Source organism: Lissotriton vulgaris, chromosome 6 (genome assembly GCF_964263255.1).
Source record: "Lissotriton vulgaris chromosome 6, aLisVul1.2, whole genome shotgun sequence".
NCBI classification, from domain to species: Eukaryota; Metazoa; Chordata; class Amphibia; order Caudata; family Salamandridae; genus Lissotriton; species Lissotriton vulgaris.
Genome location: NC_141694.1, coordinates 1784843819 through 1784861607, shown reverse-complemented (window position 1 = coordinate 1784861607; position 17789 = coordinate 1784843819). Strand labels below are relative to the sequence as shown.

The 17789-nt window shown below is 43.6% G+C and overlaps 1 long non-coding RNA gene across 1 annotated transcript in view; it reads left to right on the top strand.

Annotated features, from left to right (window-relative positions):
• Nucleotides 1–13579, top strand: part of LOC147709483 (uncharacterized) — a 29631-nt gene extending 16052 nt beyond the window's left edge. Inside the window, exons 2-3 of the long non-coding RNA XR_015296698.1 lie at nucleotides 3478–3539; nucleotides 13537–13579. This is a non-coding gene — a long non-coding RNA (uncharacterized LOC147709483). The remainder of the gene's footprint in view (nucleotides 1–3477; nucleotides 3540–13536) is intronic.
• The last annotated feature ends 4210 nt before the right edge of the window (nucleotides 13580–17789 follow it).

The following is a 17789-nucleotide window of genomic DNA, read 5'->3' as shown; positions in this document are numbered from 1 at the left end:
TGATTAATGTGTCACAGAATATTTTTTTAGCTGGCACCTGCTTCCTTAGTGCGCCCTGATTAGTGATCTTTTGCACTTGCTAAGTGCTTTCATTGTTGCAAAATTAGTTACAACACCTGCCCTGCCCCAACTGACAATAATGAATTAGGGGCTGATTAATGGATTTTAACTTCCAGCCTGGCTCCTGCTTGTCTCCCTTAGCTGTAATTCAGGACCTTTGTGGCATATGTGTAACTATTCTGAGGTTCAGAGCAGGGTCACATAATAGTTTCAACTGGCAACTGAACTCTGGAGGGGCCCCTCAGGAAGCACTACAGGAAATGGCTACTAATGATGAGCCTGAACTTTTGAACCTGGTAAGTAGTTACTTTCAGTTTTGCTAAAATCGTATTTCTGCAATTTTGCACTTATTCGCGGGGCGCGAACTCACGCGAACTCACGCGAACAGTGCGAGCAGTGCGAGCAAAATCCGCTGCTCGCGGATTTGCGGATTTTGCGGGAGATTCGCAAATCTCGCGGATTGCGGATTTCCCGAAAATCCGCAAAGTCCGCGAGCGGAACGGATTTTCCGCCCATGCCTAATTCGAGCACGTTGATGTTTGTTCACACCCGTTCTAGGGTTTGGCAAGGCTTCAGCCGCTGTTTGTAACTGTTTGCTATTTTTTCCGCTTCTTGCACGCGTGCACCTCTTTGGTTACCTTCATTTTACAATGTATACCCTGGTGAATTTCATGTCACGTTTCATTTTATTTTTAACCATCGCCACTTTTTGTCTAGTCACTCTAAATTCGGTTAATGCATGCTGATATTCGGTCGAATATTTAATTGCCTCCAGATTATTGATTTTGGTTACATTTGTTTCTTTTTGTAGAGCATTTCCCTTGAGAAAGGGCGTCTGCCCGAAATGCATCGGGAATTTTTTGTTGAGGATCATAATGATTGAATTATGGATTACGTAGTAACATGCTTTTGGTGTATAACATCACTATGAACAAAAATACCAAAGAATACTCACTTCGTGAAGAATAAAACATTTGGAAATAAAACAATCAGACTTTTGATGAATAACGTTTATTGAATAAGACCACGGTCTAGATGCTGTGCATCGGTCTGTTCCCCTCCGAGTAGGGGGACCTTCGGATTTCCTAGCTAAGTCAGGAAATTACCAGGTGTAAAAAAGCAGCGCTAACCGCGGTCAGCGATATCTTTGATAATAGGAGAAATGTCGCTTAACAACATTTCTCCTATTATTTTTCTCTGGAACTTTGCATCCCTTTGCATCTCATTAGAGATGTAAGGGGAAGCGTAGAGAAAAAGGGTGCTAACATGCAAATTTACGTGTTAGCACCCTGTTGCTGATAGGGAGATACTTTTATCTCCGCTTTCTTGGCTTTTAAAGCCAAAAAAGCAGAGATAAATCCCTTGATAATATGCCCCAATGATTGTAATGCGGAATTACGGATAAATTCTGCCTCTCCTCTGGTGGAATATCTGCAGTGGTTGGTGTCTTAACAGGGTCAGAAGAAGGAGCAGTTCCTCTATGTTTAAAAACCACTACTGATTAAACTGCAAAGCCCAGAATGTGGAATCAAAATGAATATAGTGCAGTACTGTTATGGCTACTTCACACTTTGGTGTTACAGAAGCAGCTTTGCAGTTCCCGTACCCCTAAACGCCAGTGGAGATCCTGTGCTGGTTCACTCACTGAAGGCAATTTCCTCCTTTATATGATGGCAATCCTCATGCTAATGAAAAGACGTGCACTTCTTCAGGCCAAAACCACACCATTTGTCAAATAAAGAGGAAATAGTTTGGATTGTGTAGAATTTGTCTGCCTACTGCTGACTTTGGGGTGAAATTAAGGACTGATCCTCCCCACACTGTGCCCCAAGGGTACAGTGGCTCAGACGCCTGTAGCTCTGTTCACAAACCAGAAGGTAGAAATTTGCTGACCAAGTTGTTTGCAAACAAGACTTTGTTTGGGGATTCTACTAGGGTAGTAATCAGTATCACTGAAAAAGCTATATTGACAGGAGTCACAAAAGTTCCAGCCACTTGAGTCCAAACACAATTTCTAAATGGGAAGTTGGCCCACAGGGCCAGCTCTCACTGTAGGAACACTTTATATTGTAAATAAGTTACCACCCTAACTTAGGAACTGGCAACTGACGAATGGTTTGTTCAACTGGATGCTTGTTTCAGGGCAGGGAAGCCCTGGCTTGGCAGTTTGGTCTGGACTGTTCCCATGAGGAAGAGGGTCAAGATTGATTTGCATGTGGCTGGGTCTTAACTAGGGTGGCGAAGTAAGCAAAATTATCAGGATAGATGTAACCCAAATCTAATAGTGACTGGGGGTGAGTGTCTAAAAAGTTTTAGCGCTCTCTCCATCATCCTATTGTGTTTGCCTTGTTCCCCCTACATTGGCAGGGTATGGCCAGATGTGGGTCCCTTGCTCACTTTGCCACTGGATTCAAGCTAGCCTGGCTGATGAGGGGTGTTACCCCAAAACGGGTCCCAGGATGCTTGTTTCTGGTCCAGTGAAGACCTGGCTTGGCAGTTCAGGCTGGATTGTTCCCAAGAGGAACAGGGTCAACACTGACTTGCATATGGCTGGGTCTGGACTGGGGTGGCGAAGTGAGCTAAATAACGATGATGGATTCAACACAGATCAATGACTGGGGGTGAGTGGCTGAAAAGTCTGTCATCTCCTTGTGTTTGCAATGGTTGCGATCTTGTATTGTTGCTACTCATAAATGGGAGGGAAATGACTCTTTGCTGTCAGCTCTGATTTGCAATATAAGTTGCAAAAAGGTATTTTGCAGTTTCAAGTCCTGTGACATTATATATCAGAGGTTTTTAAACCACAAAATAACTTTTTTGCACCTTGCCCTTGAATAAGTCAGGCTGGATGCCTCCATCACAGATACTGACTGTTGTACCTGTAGATATGGTACCTTGATCTTCACTGGCACCATTCCAGTCCTTCAAGGGGCAAACATGTCCTGACTCGTTTCAGTGACGTCAAGGACTGAACCCAGTCTTCCATGGCTCTGTAGCCAGAATGCACTGGAAACTCTCCATCCCAATGTCAGAGTGTGTCATGGGAGACCACTGTTCCCTGTTGGCATTCTCAGGAGCACACCTGCACACTTCAACAGTGGGTATTTGTGTGCAACAACTAGGATGACTCTATGGGCCTAATTACGAGTTTGGCGGATGTGATACTACACTACAAACGTACACCAAATTACAATTTCTATAGACTGGAGTAACCCTATCCGCCAAACTTGTAACCAGGCCCTATGTCATAAGCTGAATGGTCAGGGCATTGCACCTGCTGGAGGTCTGTGGCATTGTTAGTTACTCCATTACCAATAATGGTGGAACCATTCACATTAATTACCCACCAGAACAAACATTAACAAATTCAACTTGATGATATACAAATAATAAAGAAACTGTCACTTTCCCTTTCAGGAATGGATACGCTGCTGCTAGCCATGTTTATGGCCTTGGGATTGCATTATTCTACTGTGAGGGTAAGAAAATTAAATAATTTTTAAGGTAAATCAAAGAAAAGGAAGCACTCCGTAACACAGCTTTCATTGATCAAATCACAAAGATACAACCATGCCGATTCATGTGGTATTTAGGACTATGTAAATACTGTTAATTTCGGAGATAAACCCATAAAACAATAAAAAATATACATAATAGTAAATAACAGTTTGCGATAAAAACAGATCACAAAAATAAATACTATGGGGTCGATTCGAATGTAGGGTGGATTGCCACCGCCGCATGGCGGTGGCGATCCACCCTACATTCACTCCCACTGGCCACCCATTTCCCCCCCCCGCCATAATAGTATGGCGGGGGGACCCCGGCAGATGGAAAGACCGTCCGACGTTTTTCCTCCGGTCGACCAGTCGACCGGCAGAAAAAGAGTGTGATATGGTGGAGGTTTCTGCTCGACACCGCCATCCATATTAGCATGGGTGCGGGAATAGAGGATGCCACCGCCACGATGGCGGTGACATCCTAATTGCAGGTGCGCGACCGCTGCCCCACTGGCGGCCGGTCCCAGCACCGCTAGGATGGCGGGCGGACTTTCGTCCACCCGCCATCCTAATCAGGCCCTGGGTATTCAGAGCCACCTCTTCAGCAGCCTAATGCTACGCCACTCTGGGTATAAGTCAGTAGAAGATGGACAGCTGGAAGTTGCTCATTTAGTAGTAAAACCCTCTAACAGCAGGTTTCCATTGCTACATTTTGTGTACAGTTTTTGGCATCAAAAGTGATAACGTTGTGTAAAAAAGGCTTTGGTTTGTTTTTAAAATCAAGGAAGTGGTCAACAGTACCTCCTGACTTGAATGAGTGGCACCAGGACATCTTAATTTAAGACCAATATGTTTCTTTGAGATATTTCCCTACATATCTTGTCATGGATCTCTGGTTAACACATGCACGATCCACAATTAATAGATCTAGTGAGCATATTATATAAGGTTCCAATTCCTCAGTGCACCAAATTCCGTACCAATATAACAGGAGTCTGAATTTAGTTACAACAGCTATACCTTTCATACCTAGGTGTAGTGGTAATATGGGTCCAGAGTCTTAGGAATTTATTTTCTGCACTAGACAGGACTGACAAAGTGTTACAACCCCATAATTCAGAACCATATTGAGCTGCACCCATGGCTTTTGCTTGATACACCTCTAAAGCCGGTGCAACTGATCTAAAACTTCAGAGATTTATAAATTGTTAACACTGCTGATGCATTATGCCGGATAAAAGGCTGGCTCATTATAATTTATGCAGCCCGTGATATGTTACTAGACAGCTCCCGATACTCAAAGTGCAAAACGGTTTCTATATTTAATTCATCCAGAGTCAGTAAGCACCTTTGCAATTTATGGGGCCTAAACTCCATATTTATTTTCAGAGGATTCCCATGGCAAACTTCAACTGAAAGTGTTTGTAGTGCAATTTTCCATTACATTTTAGGGACAGAGCATATGCACTGGTTAGCAGTGGAAACGTTTCTAAAGCCAACAAAAAGGAGGGCAAAAAATACAGGAGGAAAGTAAAAGTTTTGGGGATGACCCTGCACAAGTGGAAAGGTCCAACAAGGGGCAATAAGTGTTAGGCCTAGAAAATCTATTTAGTTGGTTGGCAGCTGCCTCATTTTGTAGACCAATTAAATACTGACCCAAATCTTCAAAAAGCAAGAGGGCCTACCCACAGTACCTGATCTATGAGCCAGTAAGGTCAACCACGTCTCTTAAAACGGACGTCAAATTGATCAACAAAGATATCCCAGTCTGGATCAGGAAGTTTGGTGTTCATACCAGTGACATTCCAAGACAGGATGTTCACACTGGGCCAAACACCAAACTCTACGTTAGGAGTGAGTGGAGCCTTCATTGAACAGTATCATAGCATTCCCCCCAAAATACTCCCAGACAATAGTGCCAAGTTACCTTCTCTATTACTAATGACTGGTATCCTGTTACAAAAAGAATTTGCAAATATTAACCCTGGGTGTAGGACTACGCTACGCTCGCGTAGTTTGCGCAACTACGCGCTACGCGAATTGCACATAGCTCAGTGCAAAACCGCGTAGCGTAGCGGGCATTTTTTGTTTGCTCGCAGTCCTCAACGTCAAGTTAGTGACCGCGAGCGAGCAAAATGACATCCCGGCGAGACTTTTTCCTCGTTTGCGATCAGCAACTTCAAGTTGCCGATCGCAAGCTTGGAAACTAAACCTCCCAGCGAGATTCCCAACGCGGGGAGGTCAGGTTTCTCATTGCGAGTGGTCGCGTATGCTCGCGACAGAAACTACCAATCCGCGTTGAGAAAGCTGCCACTCGATTACAAATCTACTTGAGCGGCAGAAAACAACTGCTTGCACTTTGCAAGATGCAGTTTGCACTGATTGCACAGTGCAGACAAGCATCCGGCACTCTGCAATCAGTGCGAACAGCATTTTGCACAGTGCACTATGCAGTTCACTTAGCTACGCGTAGCTTGCGTATGGCGAACTGCCCTTCGTGTAGCGCTACTACGCAAACTACACCCAGGGTTAGCCATTAAGCAAGGAACGCCAATTTATCATCCTGAATCTGTGTGGGTTTGGGAACCTCTTGTCAATAAAGTTGATTTGTACCCCAATCAGAGTCACTGACAGAATTTTCCTTAGGAGAACCACTGTTAGTCTTGTCAGGTTTTTGTGTTATTAGAAACGAAGAGTTATACATAAATTATATGGAAGCACTAAGTGTGGGCAACGTGTGGAGATCTAAGGCCAGAAGTGCAATTTTTGCAAGCAAAATTATCTGAAACAGGCAAGTAACACCTAGCCATTACACTGTCAAAACAAATCTACGAATATCAGTGACTGGAGTTCCTAATCCAATAAATGACCTTGTTAAACAATAAATCAGTGTCTTCCTTTCTCAGAGGAGAATGTTTAGCCACTTTCATCATGTACTCAACCCTTTATTTCGATGAGGTGGATTTCCTTGATGTCACAGGGGTAGGATAATTCCAAAAGGACTGTACAAGGTAAATTCTCCTGTGGACTTCCTGGCTGTGATCATTCATTTTTGAAACTTTAGGCGGAAGTGGAAATGAAAAATGTTCCTAGCCAATCAACAGAGATCTTTAAATTCTTTAGATAGTCAACACGTCCACAAAAGCACCACAGTCTTCATTGGTCAATTTAGCAGTATCATACACACGGTCTTAGAAGACAAGATCTACAAACATCAGAGTAATATCTTCAACAAATCAGAGCCATCTCAATGGATCAGTAATTCCACCAGCCATCAATGTATTCCTCTTAGTAGAAAAACTAAAAGCTCTGTATCTTACATCTGAATCATGTTTTACATTCTTACTCAAGGATCATCTGCAGACACTCTGTCAAAACATTACAACTATCATAAATTCGCTTCTTCATCCTGGCCTAGGTGCCATTATCTCCCATTATTTTAGGAGCCCGAAGTAAATGTCTGACATCCCACTTCTCCAAAAGGTCTGTCATATACCTACTACCTGGAAAAAGATGGCCTAGGTCAATTGATCATCTATTATTTTTTGCACTGCAAAGTGGCTTCTGGTCCAAACCAGACATACACATAAATAAACAACAATGCAGTAAATCCAAACAGGATGTGTGTGTGTGGTTCAGCTGCAGGAGATAGTAAAGTTCCACCCAGGCGTCACAATAATCATTGAGTGCAGGATCATAGCACATTTTGTCCATGCCACGTACAACCTCAAATACCATAACTAAATGAAAATCATTTGGCATCAGATACTTAGATTAGGCTTAAGTGTGGCACTGGGTATATTGTTTTTAGATGGCCCTGAAGATTTTCTTGTGACCATTTTGTGCTGCGAAGTTAGATGAGCTTTTCTCATGTTTATGTGGTCACTTTCCAAAGGGTGAGTGGTTGTGAGTCTCATTTTGCCTCAAAAATGCAGAGTTTCATTCTACCTGTAAGTGGACTCTGTGTGCACCCACTGAATAATTTTTGAATGCAATTATGTTTTTGGCCTCTTTGATTCTGCCTTTTTGTTTTCTGTTTTCCTTGGCCTTCTTCAGAATTCCTTTAAAATGTGCTCTAACTGGGAGTCGAGTACACAGATACTGAGGCATGTTTGTGTCAGTGCCTACCTGTGTTCTGCACATTTAGACATCAATGGTCACAGTGAACTTATATATAAAGAGGTTGTGTGACAGAACCCTGCATGCATTTAACCTGCATGACTTTACAACGCATTCACTACCCGACTGCAATGTTACCATGTGTTACTTTACCATGTATGTCATTACAATGACTTGCTTTGGGGGGCCATAGACTTTGGACTAATCAACATTACTATTCTAACTCCAGTCTACAGATCAGTAGGGAAGGTGTTGGACTTAAAAATCCAACACCATCCCAACAATGTTCACCCTTCAGCAAGTTGTTGTAATGACGTACTGGTTAAAGTAATGGGTGGTAACGTCGCAGTCGGGTAGTAACAGCACTGTAAAGGCTGGTCGTTGTTGATACTGTGGGATAAGGATGTTTTCAATATAAAGTATATTCTAACTGATCCTGGAAACTTACAACAAACAGCATTACACCCTGGCCCTAATGGATTTCCTAGAGTTTTTTGTTTTATTACTATAACTAGGCTTCTTTTTAAGAGTCCAGGCCATTAGAGTTTGTTGACTCGAGGTATCAACTCTTTAATTCCTTGAACCCTAACCACTAACCATGTGCAGTCCTCGGTAGTATCCCGAAGACATATCCTGGAGTATCCTGCAAGCAGTGCTTATCTTCATTTCTGCAGCTTTAATCTCCTGTCCATCGCTATATGGAACTTGTTTCCAATATAAGCTAAATCTGAAACAGGTTTCATATAACCTGTCTCTTATATTGTGCAGTCATCTCATTTGTTAGGCTACCTCACCTGGGCTGTCCACAGTCATCTTACCTCTGTCATTTTGTAATTTCATTTCTCAGCGTTGATGTGGTGTCTGACATTTCTGGCATGACAATTGATTATAGGCAAACCAGAGAACTCTTCTTCATAGACACATTCAGCAACGTGTGTCCATTTAAAAAAACTAAAACGTAACTAAATCACCAGAAACATCTTATTCTAAAAGCAGATCAATAGGCAGACAGGATAAATGACACCAAAATAAATAGATGGGAAAGGAACTCGTGCTGTGAAGACAATTGGATAGACTTCGGTAAACCATTTAATACTCTCTGTGCTTAGCGATCTAACCCAACAAAACCACTGGCGTCTTTTTACAGCATTCATATACTATACTATAGTCTTAGTAAGTGAGTAAAAGTAAAAACTTTGTGTTATCACTATAGTAACTATAGTGATAACGCAAAGTTTTTACTTTTACTCACTTACTAAGACTGCCTTACAACCCTCCTGTTACTAGTGACTTCACAATCAATATGGGCCTACAAAGCATGGCCAGATACAGAAATAAATGTACAAATATCCCCAAAAATTAATTAATAGACATCTTTCACATGAGGGAGTATGTCACATTACCCACTTACCCTCCTGAGGCGAAAAGCCGGGAGAGAGCTTTGCTAATTTTAAACTTTGTGTCACGATTATCTTGTGTTTACTCTTTTTAATACTGCACCTTCGTCGATTCCTTGGCACCCCCAGGACGTGCCTTGTGAAACCTTGTGTACAGCGGACCTAGCGCTGTCTCAGGAAGGAAACAAACACCCACAGTGGCTGCCGCCATTCACGGCGTGCAGCGAGGCCACGCCCACTCCGAGGCCACGCCCCCACCTCTCTTGTATAAAAGCGCTGATCGCTAGTGCTATATACGGAACCACTTACCCTCCTGAGGCGAAAAGCCGGGAGAGAGCTTTGCTAATTTTAAACTTTGTGTCACGATTATCTTGTGTTTACTCTTTTTAATACTGCACCTTCGTCGATTCCTTGGCACCCCCAGGACGTGCCTTGTGAAACCTTGTGTACAGCGAACCTAGCGCTGTCTCAGGAAGGAAACAAACACCCACAGTGGCTGCCCCCATTCACGGCGTGCAGCGAGGCCACGTCCACTCCGAGACCACGCCCCCCGCCCCTCTCTCTCCTATAAAAACATGTGTATTCACCGTACGCGCAGCGGACGGGCGCAGCGGGCGCGCCATTTGCGCGTCGAAGGCGCGCCTAAGGCCAGCCCGTCTTCGCCGGTCCTCGCCAAGTCATCGCCTCTCGCCAGTCCCCCTGCTCAAAAAACGCAAGCGGCACACTGTTATGGGAAAAGACAACTCTTGGCACTCAACCCGGGCCCGCGATGTGACAAACTAGAGGGATGCGTGGGACAGACCGTCCTCAATTGTAAGTCCTGTAACTTACTCATTGCTGAACCTAATCTCCCCAGATACAGGGATACTAGTATGAAGCTTTCCTCGCTGACAATATCTCACCTTAATGTCAGGTCCCTGGTTAAACATCATCCCGAGGTTCATACGCTCCTCATAGAGGACAACCCAGACATACTGTTTCTAAGCGAAACATGGCTCAAAGATGAACTCACCAGTATCCCTAATCTCACGCTACCGGCAGGATTCTCCATGACCTCTATCAATAGAGACTCGAGAGGAGGCGGTATTGCAGCAATATACAGAACGTCATATAACTGTACTTTTGTGAAGGAAAACATTACGGGATGCGAATGTGCTCGCTTCAAAATTACCACTAGCCCTCCCTTTTCCCTATCTGGCCTCCTCATTTACAGACCCCCGGGGCCCACCTCCCAATTTATAGAGGAACTCCTAGAGACAGCCCATGCCCTTGTTGCCAGCTCACCTAACTGTACAATCTTGGGGGACTTAAACCTCCATTTTGACGCCCTCGAGGATCCGACCATTAGTAATCTCCTAGCAGACCTTACTGCGCTACAACTGACCCCTCGCATACTATCCCCCACTCACTCTGCTGGCCATCTACTCGACCCGGTCTTTACCAATATTCCGGAAGTGAAGGTGGACCCCCCTAAACCTATGGGATGGACAGACCACTCTCTGGCCACATTTATGATCACGACCGCCACTCAGCCTAAGAAAGCGCTGCCCATCTCCCACTTTAATCGGCCCTGGCACAAACTCCACAGTACGAACTTCCCTGCCAGTTTAGGTGAACCCAATCTAGATATTGCGAGCGACATCAATTTAACATACGCTGCTTTTCAAGAGTGGATTACGAAAGGACTCGACACTATCATACCAGCTAAATGGACTCGAGGATGGAATACCCCCTCTAATCCATGGTACGATGAGAATTTGGAAAAAATTAGGAAAGAGTGTAAAAAGGCTGAACGCCTGTGGAGGAAAGATTACAGGGACGAGGAGAAAGCATGCTATCTGGCTAAACTCAAGCTATACCACAAAGCCATACGCATGTCGCGAGCCTCTTTTTATGCTAAAGAAATTGAGTCCAGCCCCAACCCCACGAAAACTATTTTCAAATTAGTACAAAAATTACAAAATGGTGGCAACCCGGCCTCATGCATCTCTTCTACGCAACAGTGCGACGATCTGGCCACCTACTTTACAGAAAAGGTGAGAAAGATATATAACACCTTCTCTCATACCCCCTCTGTCCGCACTGGTGACTCCATTGAGGCTCACAAAGGCTCTAAGCTCACCCTCCTACCGGCTATCTCTCTTAAAAACCTAGCTACAATCTGCAGAAAGGTGAAATCGGGTTCCCCCTCAGACCCCATGAGACCAGCCCACTTTTTAAGAGCGTTGGATTTCTTCCTACCTTTATTGGCCAAACTCCTTAATCTTTCCTTCTCGTCAGCCACTGTGCCCACATGCTGGAAACAGGCTTGGGTTACTCTCATAATTAAAAAACCCACTCTAGACCCTGCAAAACCGGAAAGCTACAGACCAGTTTCACTGCTTCCGTGGGTGTCTAAATTAGCTGAAGCGCATGCGAACGCCGTACTCACTGACCATCTGGCCAAAAACAACATCTTGGACCCCTCCCAACACGGGTTCAGGCCTGGGCACAGTACAGAGTCCGCCCTTCTGGCCACCACTGAACATCTCCGGAGGATTATGGACACCGGCCAGAGTGCTGCGCTGATACTGCTCGACCTCAGCGCAGCATTCAACACGGTCTCCCATGATATCCTACTGGGCCGCTTGGAAAGCATTGGGATCAGTGAACTGGCACTGGAATGGTTTCGATCATTCCTCACGAGCAGATCCTTTCGTGTGTCAGCCCCCCTTTTATATCCCAACCCCATGCGATAGGCCAAGGAGTCCCCCAGGGCTCTGCCCTTAGCCCATCCCTTTTTAACGTGTATATGCAACCACTTGCGGCAGTAGCCAAAGAATAGAACCTCACACTGGTTTCATACGCTGATGATACCCAGCTGGTAATCACCCTCACGGAAGCGCCCACTGCCACTGCCACAAAATTTAGGGATGGGTTGGCTGCAGTCGCCAACTGGATGACTGCAAATTGTCTACAACTAAATGCAGGAAAAACCGAGGTGCTACTCCTGGGCAAGAACACCAGCGGTTGGAACGACCATTGGTGGCCCCCTTTGTTGGGCCTACCCCCCCTCCGAAATCCCTGGTAAAAAACCTAGGAGTATGGCTGGACTCTGCACTGAATTACCAGTCGCACACAAAGAAAGTGGCATCCACATGTATTGGGTTGCTGAGAAGCCTTAGCCCCATCTTAGGCTTTTTTGACCCCAAGACAAGGCAGCTCATTGTCCAAGCCACCATCCTTGCCCGGCTGGATTATGCTAACGTCCTCTTACTGGGCGCTAACAGAGCTGAGATATCCAGATTCCAATGGATTCAGAACTCAGCAGCCAGGGCAATTGTAGGCCTGCCCAGAAGATGCTCGGCCAGAGCCACTATACAGAGGCTCCATTGGCTGCCCATGGAAGCTCGCATCCAGTTCAAGGCTCTTACCATCGCCTTCAAAATCCTTAGAACTGATGGCCCCGAACTTGTCCGATCACTGCTAACACCTTATACCCCCTACGCAATCTTCGCTCCATGGGCCAACACCTTGTTGTGATCCCCCGCACAAAGTTCTGCCGAATCGGAGATCGCTCCTTCAGAGTAAGGGGAGCAAAATTATGGAACTCCCTGCCCCCCACATTCGTTGCCTCACCAATTTGTCCGCGTTTCGCAAAGCAGTAAAAACGCACCTCTTCCCTCCTCTGTAGTCTCGTCCCCCCCCCTTCCTCAGTTGGTTATGCTTTGGTTCTTAGCGCCGGGACGCCCCCTTGCTGGGGCAGCTGTCGTGCTCAACAAAACTGATAACATATCATAACATAACATTATAAACTAGCGTGCACACCAAAATTATGTTTTGTAAAACCTTGCGTCTTGCAAAAAACACTGAATATTATAAGGGATTGCACTGACATAGTGGATGCCCCCAAATCCACCATTGTCTTGTTTTGATTGGATCAGATTTTGAACCCGATGTCTTTAACTAGCTTAGAACATATGTCAAAGGGCCAAAGCCGTGTGGGATGTCACAATAGATCTCAAAGCTAAAGCCGGCATCATAGAACAAAGGAACGCTCTGGAATGCCTATTGGTGGTGATTGTCAGAGATGCAGGACTGGGTAAAGAGAACTGCATTGTGTCTGTACCCTTTATATGGTTGATGCAACCTCACCTTAGCACACTACAGTATGGGCCCGACTCACAAAGATAAAGTTAGACCAAATGAATAACTGAGACCAAAAGTTTAACTTTACTTCTTTTTATTTTGTATTCACAAAGGTAAGTTAGTACTAGTAAAGTTCGACATTTGGTCTAAATTTACCTTTGTGAATACTGAACAGTAGTAAAGTTAGAGTTTTGGTCTAAGTTTACCTTTGTGAATATTGAAAAATAGTAAAGTTAGACTTTTGGTCTAAATTTACCTTCGTGACTTGGGCTCCCTATGCATACTGTTCTGACTGCATTAGGTCAACTATTTACATTGATTATATTTTTCAGAGCCAAGATCCTACACTGGACACTGATAATATAGAGATTCAAGATACGATTATCGGCAACCACAATGCAGTGAGGCGAAGCGTCGTCCCACCCGCCAGCGACATGCAGAAAATTGTGAGACACATTTTACATTGATATTTAAATAAAAGAATTAGGGGTGAAATGTTAATTTCATGGATGTAAATAAAACATATTTGCCTTTAGTATTGTTAACCTTATATCAAAGAGAATTAAAATTATCTACAATGCACATCTCTCTAGGAGTCAGTTATATCTATAGTGTGTGTGGTAAACATTTACATGAATACTTATTCTTCTCTTGTTCAAAGTATACAAAACCTGTTCCTAGGTATTAGAGGTGAGTAATGGCACATCGTTTAAATTGGCGGAAGTGCCAAATTCTCTCTCTGAAGATTCTCCTCTATTGAAAATCCACCACAATAAATTAAAAAAGCTAAACCTTTCCTCTCCCATATTCTCGACCACATGAATAAAAAAATTCGCAAGTTCACACAAATTCGCGGATTTTGCGGACTGCGAATTCGCTTTCGCGCGAATTCGCGGAACACGAATTCGCAAATTTCGCCCATACTTACTTTATATTATCCAGGATATATTTAACGCACTCTTGTTACATTTTTTCATTTATTTTATAATTTTATCTTTCAGTGAATCTTAGTTCTGTCTGACCATGGATGTGAGTAATAGACTCTGTGCAGATTTACTGTTCGGATGCAAAATATCACCCCACCACAGTTTTTCTTGTCCTCCTCGGGAAAACTAACATCAGGCAGTCCAAGAGGAAGAAGTGTTCTTGCACTATGCCTGTCTCTGCAGAACATCTCTGAGTGCAGAGAAGAAAGCCTCTCTGCCCCTTCACTGCATATGCCCAACAGAACAGCATGTGTCCAAATTATGCATAAATAAACTAGACAGGCACTATCTTCCAAAAGTGAGTACAATATACACAACTGTGGGAGAATAATCCCGAAACCACAATAGTCAGTTGAGAATTATATCACTGACCTGTGCAAATTGGGTGCTGCATGTAGTTCGTAGGTACTTTTGAGGAATAAATACAAGACCATATTATGTTGGGCTGCAACACTGAAAACATCATAGATGAATTGTGGCAAAAGTATGACTGAATGTTAGACCAAGTGTTGCTAATTGCAAAAAAGATCAAACATTCTCTTGCGTGTGTGGAGGTGAAAAAACGAAAATGGCCTGGCACCAATAGAAAAAGTACATTGTATTAACAAAGTGCCAACAAAGCACATGGATAGTCTCACTTCCAGCGCTCCCAGTTCCAACCCCAAGAAACCTTTTAAAGGTAAATGTTTTAGCTGCGACACATTGGGAGAATTAGTGAATGAAAATTCTTGTCCTTCAATGCTGTCCAAGTGTTGTATATATAAAAAAATTGGGGTACTTTGCCAAGTACTGTAAATCAAAACAAAAAACTAAGACAGTGCATGAAGTCCTGTTTGATGATAAATGTGAGCTTCAGCATGACAATATACATTGCGGAGAGATGGTGCTTCAGGTTGGGCAAAATATGGGTAACTGCCCTCTATATGGTGTATGGTGTCAAATGAATGGTCAAGAGATAGATATGCAGTTTAAATCTGGGGCAAAGATTTATTTTATTGTCAAAGATTTCTATTTTAAAAGGTTGAAAGTAAGGTTGAGGTGTTCAACCCTGATATTAAACCTTTATATTATGGTGGTCAGTCAATAAAACTACTCGGGACTTCATAGGTCATCTTGAGTACATGGGACCTTTGACAGCAGGGAAGATCTACATCTCATGTAAGGGTGACAGCATCATTGGCTGGTTTCACCCAAAAGACCTCAATGTTATTTCAGATCCTAACAAAGAAACTTATATTGTCTTGAAAGATACATCGCCCATGGGAGGAAAAGTGGGAGGTGAAGGTTCATGCCTTAAACCAGGGGTCTCCAACCTTTTCTGTAGTGAGAGCTACTTCTTCTCAAGGAAAGTCCTGCTGAGCTACTAGCATATTTTATCACTGTACAATGCTGATGATATGTATTAACATTACACTAGGACCACCTTAAGCACAATTATCAGTATTAACCACCCAAAAATTCAAGGTGAATTTATCAGCAAAATGCTAGGAAAACGTTTATCAATATTAAATGCTTGTAATCAAGTAAAATTCAAATCATCACATGTTGTGTGCTACAAAGGGTATTACCACAGCAATAAGTCTCCCCAACTCAAATTGAATTATCAGTCAGCTAACAACTTTAAATGTGTTTTAGAATTGCGATATTTTGTCGCCATTAGCATATTCGCTTTTGAAAATACATATTTTTCTATCAAAATCCCTTTCCACTTTGAGCAATTAAACTCAATTTTCCAGAAGAAAAACTTTTGCTGAAAAAGCATAATTTATTTCCTTTAAAAATCAAATCAGTTTTCATTGTTTTTCTTTGTTTTCAATGAGTACCGCCATGTAAAAATGTCTCTCATGGATAAATAATTCTTCTAATACCATGGTATTGGAATCATAGGGCATGCTTCCTCACCATAACATTAAGAATGCCTCTGTTATGCCAATAATGCCCACCATTAAACCAGGGCTACCACTGTGCCACATCTGGATGCCCAACATATATCAGTAATGGCCATTGTTATGGGAGAAGCGGTTGCCACTCTATCAGGGATGGCTAAAAGCATGCCAGTCGTGCTCTTAATGTGTCAGTGATGGCAGCAAGTATGTAATAACTAGACTTGTATGCCCAAAATAGTCAAGGACGAAAATATTATGGCTATGGCACAATTATACCATGAATGTGCGCAACACTCTTATGATAGAGACCAGCATACATATTTGGCAGTCCTTGATGCTAGGAGTAGCTTTAAGGAATTAACACTGTTTATTTAGGAAGGACACAATGTCACACACACAAACAAAATTAATGTGATGCTTTTAATTTTCTCTGCCCTGGATGCATACTCTCTTCTCCTCAGCTCTTTAGTTGATCATGCTCCCAACTAACACATTTTCACTCTAGTTCTTGCAGTCACACCCTTTGGTGGGTCAGCCATGGTTACTGCTGCTACTACTCTTTGATGTCACACACAGTGCGACTGATCGAGCAGGGCGGATTACATGGCCAATCTCCTTTTTAGGCAGATTTAAAGTGGATAAAGATGGTTCATGTGGCAGACCCATAGACCAACGCTGCAGCTTCCACTTGCTTCAACACCCTCTCCATACTCAGCAAGACCTTCAAATGGACCCACCCCCCCAATCCAGGAAGACTGTCACCCATGCACTCATCAACAGCAGGCTGGATTACGGGAACACCCTCTATGCCGGAATCAACAAATCTCTACTCCACAAACTTCAGACTGTCCAGAACGCCGCAGCCAGACTCATCCTCAGCATCCCACAACACAACCACATTACCCTGAATATACAAGCACTCCACTGGCTCCCTGTCAAAAAAAGAGTGACCTTTAAGCTGCTCACACACACCTATAAAGCCCTCCACAACACCGGACCCCAATACCTCAACAAAAGTATCTCCTTCAGCACCCCCAAAAGAAACCTCTGCTCCGCTGGCCAAAATCCCATGCATCCACAGAACTAGAACAGGAGGCACACCCTTCTCCTACATCATGGCCAAGAGCTGGAACAAACTCCCCCGCAGCATCAGATGAAGCCCCACACTTAAAACATTCAGTAAAAGCCTCAAGACCTGGCTTTTCGAATTACCTGAGCTGCCCAAATCCACCCACACAATCCCCTAGCGCCTTGAGACCCTCACAGGTGAGTAGTACGCTTTATAAATCCCGGATTGATTGATTGATAGGCTACCACAGTGTGTATTTGAGTGTTATCAACAGGCCCTGCCATTGGTTTGGCTGTCTGTAACTCTTATGGGTAGTGAAATGAGCAGTGCTGCCTTCTTTAATATACACAGAATCTCTGAGATTGGCTTGGTTTGGCTTCACCTCTGAGAGCTACTATAAGGGTGCTAGTGAGCTACCAGTAGCTCCCGAGCTACTGGTTGGAGACCCCTGCCTTAAACAATGAGGGTGAGAGTGGTTTGACTTGCGCGTTACGCCATGAGTTTAAAGTAGTCTTTAGTGAAAGCTTAGAATGTCTGTAAAATTATTTACACAAGATAGTACTCAAAGAGAAGCCTTCTCTGGTGGTATGTAAACTGTGTGGAGAACTGTTGGCTTTAAGACAGGCGGTGCTCTCTGAACTCAA